The sequence below is a fragment of the Chiloscyllium plagiosum genome, chromosome 36 (assembly GCF_004010195.1).
Source record: "Chiloscyllium plagiosum isolate BGI_BamShark_2017 chromosome 36, ASM401019v2, whole genome shotgun sequence".
Classification (NCBI taxonomy): domain Eukaryota; kingdom Metazoa; phylum Chordata; class Chondrichthyes; order Orectolobiformes; family Hemiscylliidae; genus Chiloscyllium; species Chiloscyllium plagiosum.
Window position 1 is genome coordinate 10,413,372 of NC_057745.1, and position 6,094 is coordinate 10,419,465.

Sequence of the window (6,094 nt, forward strand, 5' to 3'; positions counted from 1 at the left end):
TTGGGGAGGGGGGTGGGGGGGGTGGGGGGGTGTGTGGTGGGGGAGGTGGAGATGGTCGCCATGCATATGAGGGCAACTGTTGTGCCGTTGGAAGTGACAATTGGCCAGAATAGCCCAGATTACTGTTCCTACTATGCTGTGTTCTGTGCCAATTACGTCTCTTTCCACCACAAAATATGCCAATCTCTGCTCCCAAATCCTGCCGATGGGGCTGGCTCCATTTCTAAGTCCACAGTCCCTCAAGCAAAATCCTGTTCACTTTGCTAAGGATTGATAGCAGAAGAAATTTACGCTCCTTAAAGGGCTGTGAATCTTTCGGAATTCTTAATGCCAGGGTGCTATGGGTCTGTGGTTGGTGAATAGTAGCAGTTCTCTTCCTGAGAGACGTTTTGATTATAGAGTTCTTGAAGCATAGATAGATTGATTCTTCTTAAGCAAGGGGTGAAAGTTTGCTAAGAGTAGGCAGGAATGTGCATTTGAGGTTATAATCAGAACAGCAGTGATCTCACCTGAATGATGGAGCAGGCTCAAGGGGCTAAATGGCCTACTCCTGCTACATTTCTTTTATTATTTTGAAATACTCGAGATTGTGAATAACATATTTTCAAGTACTCAGAGAATTAAAGAATATGGAGGCCTGGTAGGAAAGTAGAATTAAAGCCTGGAGGGAGTGGGTGGGAGGTGGAGTCCTAATTTTCTGATCATTTTTCTTATATTTCTGGGGGATCATTTTCAGTATGGCACATCCGATGAAAAGGAATTAGGGGATATTGTGCCAATGATTGATTCTGTTTGGAAGAAAGGCTGAGGCACTGATAATAAACCACCCTTTATCATCTTTAAATTGAAGAATAATTTGTAGAGATTGAGAGTGGCAAGGGTGTGGTCAGGGAGAAGTGGAAAATGTTTTCTACTTATAACTAATTTAATACAATGGCCTTTACAATTTAAAAGCTCTTTATATTTATCCAAGCTCTATAAAGGTTTGGAATGTTCTGGGAGGAATGCCATTGTTCAACTCTGACTGGCTCCTACTTGATCTCAGCCTATCTTCCCTGAAAATGTTTTGCTTTTGTTTCTTTTGCTTGGAGAAGGAGGGAGGAATCTCAAAGCCCTTTAACTGCCGAGCTCCTGGTTAATAGGGTCATTGAAAGTTCAGTCAGTGAGCTGTACCATTCACACACACACTCTTTCATGACATAGCATCAAAAGAAGTCAATTCTTCTACTGTACATTGTTGCTGCTTTGGAATTCTCCCTCTCTATCTTCCTCTTCTATCCCTGCTCCCTGCTGCCCAAATCTTTAAATAGCATCCATAATTCAACATTGGCTCCAATATAGCTCTGATGAAGTAGAGCCTTCAACATACAGATTGTTCAGATTCCAATCAGCTGAGCTTTCTTTTGGTTGTGTTGAGAGCATTTTGTCGGTATGTGTTTTATTTTTCAGTTGTCTCCCCACTTAAGGACATCAACCACACCCTCCCCATGTTTTTTTTTAAATCAAGCTCATGAAAACTTAGGTCAGGATTTCACACCTTGGGGAAAAGGAACTCTAAAATTTCAGTGTGAGGTCACTGGTTGGACAAAGTCATTAGACCCTGGGTATCTGTGAATTGTACCCCATTAACTTCACTGTGAAGCAGTGTATGTGTCAAAAGAACCACCATCTTAAAAATAGCACGGCTTCATTAAAATAAACTTCTGACTTGCAACATTAACAAGAAAAGAGCTAAACATCTGAAGGCCTCTATTTAATAGGAATTATTAACCTCAATGGGGAGAAGCATCCTACTTGTTAAATTTTCAAAGGCAAATGATGTCTCAACAATACTTAAAAGAATTAGAGAAGCTCTGCAACACTATCCTTAATAAAGAAGCAATAAATTACAAGTAATTCCAATTACGTTTTGATCTCACGAATGCACATGAGCTTTTTATGCTCTGAAATAGAAATGGAATTGGAAACCTGTTCAACTGAAAAATAAGCAGAAAAGTGGCCATTCGCTATATTGGAGAATTTAGGGTTAGAAAAGAAATACAATCAAGTGAAATGTAGGTTATATAAACAGTACAGAGGGAACAGAGAAGGAACATTTTGTTTCACTGCCAGAGTATTGAGATGCAGAGAAATCCATCGCAGTGTTCAAGGATCATCCAATGAAGCTACTCAGAAATCCACACAAGTAAAAATACCATATTCCTGATATGAAACGCAATGCACATACCAAATCCAGAGAGCTTATGTGTCAGTCAGCAAGTGCCAAGCTTTAGGAATAGCTAAAATGAACCAGAGTTTAATCAGAGCATTGGTAAAACTCATGTTATTCTCACTAGGATTGCCTTGTCCATTAAAGCTTTCTAGTGTTTCCTGTTGAAGAAATAAAGTTTGGAACAAATAATTTAACTCCATTAACTTCATTAGGATAGCCAATGTTTAGTCCCAACATATTGCTTTGACAGTTGCAAATCCTGTGGCATCTATTGTGACTTGGGGCTGGGTTTATTTCAGCGATACGGACCTCCACTGATTGGATAACCCGGCGGAAACCTGCATCAGTCTTGAAGTCTGACAATGAATCAGAAATCTTCATTGTAGGGTAAACTAGTGGCAGCAATGACTGCTGAAAGTAATGCACAAACTGCCAGCCCCAGGAGCAATTCTGGATCCCAATGCACTGGTGAGTGAGGGTAGAAATGGGATTTTGGGAAAGGTTTGCCAGTCAGGGGAAGGGTTCAGAGAAAAGGATAGGGGATGGCCTTCAGCAGGGTTCTTTGTCTTGGAAAATAAAACTATGCAGATGGTGTCAATTGTACCAAAATCAGATGTTAACGCATTGGGGGATGGATTCATAGAATCAGAGAATCCCTACAGTGTGAAAACAGGTGATTCAGCCCAACACATCCACACCGACCCTCCAAAGAGTGTCCCACCCAGACACATTCCTCCACCCTATTACTTTATATTTCCCCTACTAATGCACCTAACCTACATATCCCTGAACACTATGGGCAATTTAGCATGGCCAATTCACCTAACCTGCACATGTATGGACTGTGGGAGGAAACCAGAGCACCTGGAGGAAACCCGTGCAGATATACGGAGAATGTGCAAACTCCACACAGACAGTCTCCTGCGGCTGGAATCGAGTCTGGGTTTCTGGTGCTGTGAGGCAGCAGTGCTAACTATTGAGCCACTATGCCACCATAAATAGAATAGAGTCCCTGCAGTCCATTAAGTAGATACCGACCCTCTAAAGAGTTACCCACCCAATTCCACTACCCTCTTATCCTATTTTTACCTCTGGCTAATGCACCTAATGTACACATTCCTAAACACTATGGGGTAATTTAGCATGGCCAATTCACCTAACCTCCACATCTTTGGATTGTGGGAATAAACTGGAGCACCCGGAGGAAACCCACACAGACATGGGAAGTATGTGCAAACTCCACACAGATAGTCACCTGAGGCTGGAATTGAGGCCAGTCCCCTGTGCTGTGAGGCAGCAGTGCTAACCACTGAATCACCATGCCACCCCCTCAAATCCCAACAATGTAGGTAGTGAAATTTGAACTCAATGAAAAGATCTGGATGAAAACCTTAGCCTAATGGTGACCATGTAACCATTGTCAATTGTTTTATAACCACATCTAATTTACATTTGTCTTTTAGGACAATTAGCCAGCTTTGCCTGCTCTGGCCTATGTGAGACTGTAGCCTACCAGAAATGAGGTTGACTCCTAGCTGCCCTCTGATTAATAATGATGAGTTACAAATACTGGCCTAGATAGTAACACCCTCATTCCATGAGGAAATATGAAATCCCTTCCCAATGCTGAGTCACTCAATTAAATACAAAGTTGCAGGCACATAAGAGCATTGAATGACCTCCAGGAGGAATTGAAGAGCCATGTGAGTTCTGGGGAATCACTGGTCACCACTTGGTGAACTCGGAGATTACTGCTGTCAACTGGCTCATTAACAAATCTAATTGCCTTCTCATCACTGGCAGGAAAGATTCCCAGATTGGACCCTTACCATCCAAACTTATTGGGGATAGTCTTCTCATCATCAGAAATTCAATGCAGACATTCCTAACACATTCCCCCCATATTCCACAAGTCCCATCCCCATGCCTGCACTCTTGCCAATATGCCTGTTCCAATGGGCTGTACAAAACCCAATCTCAACATCATATGGTAAAATCAGATATGCTGCATTTAGCATGTAGTCTGACTGGTCACGAGTGTAGATTACTGCTGCTTTCCTTACAAAGCTGCTTTTATATAATCTGCATGTCTGATGAGTATAGCTTGTATTGAAATTAAATCCATTGTCGTTAAGGGTAAAAAACAGTTAATCTTGTGTCAGCTTACCTCAGTCAATAGCACTCAGAATCAGTAGGTTGTGTGTTAAAGCTCCATTCTAGGACTTGAGCAAATAATCTAGATTGTTATTTCAATGCAGGACTGAAGTACTTATACATTGTGATGAGTTCTGGCTTTCAGATAAGTCATTAAATCAAGGCCTTGTCTGACTGTTCCGATGGATGTTAAAGATTCTAAGGCATGAATCAAAGAAAATCAGGCTGTCGTCCTGATGAATTCTTTTCTCTCAGCAGCAAAAATAACTTATCTGATTTTGCTTGCATTTTCATTTTGTAGGATCTGCTGCACACAAATTCATTGCTACATTGCTTATATAAGAATAGTGACTACTTCCAAAGTAATTTATTGGTTGTGAAGGATTTTAAATTTAATTTCATTGTGGAGTCATTTATGTTGAATTTCCTTTTGTCCTCATTTGCTTAATACTCAACTAACTCTTGATTAACTGCTGGTGCATTAACTCATAAAGCCCAAGAGGAACTGTAAGAAGTTTCATATGATTGCATTTCTTGGCAGACTAAGAAATATTAAACACAAAGCAAGGGTGTATACCTGAGAAGCAGGCATCTGAATATTAAAGATAAATATATTTCTCCTGCCTTCCCGTGTGTCATTTACTCCTGTGTTCTCTCAAATCACTTAATTTTTCCTTCTTGTTTAACATACAGGCATTTTAAATTTGAGGATGGCAGAATGTAACTACTAATTTCTGATTTACCTTCTCTTTGTTCCTCTTTTCTATCCTTGCTGCTGTCCTGCACATTGACCTTTCATCTGACTTACTCAATAGCTGAAGAAAACAAAGGATTCTTGCTTCTTTCTAACACGGATAATCTCTGACTTTGCTTTCAGTTTTCTTCCTTGAACCTTCATTGATGCTGATCTGTAGCCTCCAGCTATTGTCACCATGTCTTTTGACCTATTCTTCCAGAAAGAATTGATGCATTTTCATAAATTGCTACAATATCACAAACACTTCCAAAGGACCTTGTGCCCTTCTACTATTGGAAGATAAGAACATATTTAAATTTCAAAAACTTAATACAAACATATTATATTTACATTGTATCATGAATTCTATATATGATGTTTTACACCACAGACCTTTCACGTGTAATAAACATATGATTTTATCACTTGCTTCATATTTGGCCAGTTACAGCTCTTGTTTAGATATTGTCAAAGCTACAAGACTGTGACAACAGTAATAATCATTACGTAGAAGTTGGTGAAGCTATACAACAACTGTTATTGATTTTACAAATCATTGGATATATAAATCATTTGGTATGTGGGAATATAGTCACATCCTGATTAAGACATCAAAAGCCATTTGTTTTTCATAATTACATTCTCCAAATGCAATCTTCATTGAGTCAGCTCATCCTTTTGTTATAATTTAGAAACGCTAATGCAATCTTCAAAGAGTTAATTGTTAACAAAATGTTGACTGAGGATGTATGCCCGGTGCACAAAAAGGATGAGTTTACTTATAAAGAGATCTGTCCAAGACATAAGTGAATGGACAATAAGAGGAACAAATGTTGGTAACTGTGCAATATACTAGAAATTTTACGGACCGGCAATCATTGCTGTCATCTCAATAATTCACTTATCTTAAACTGCTCATATAAGGTACATATATCAGGATTTCAGCATGTATTATTAGTTTAGAGTGAAATACATTTCAGCTCTACACATCA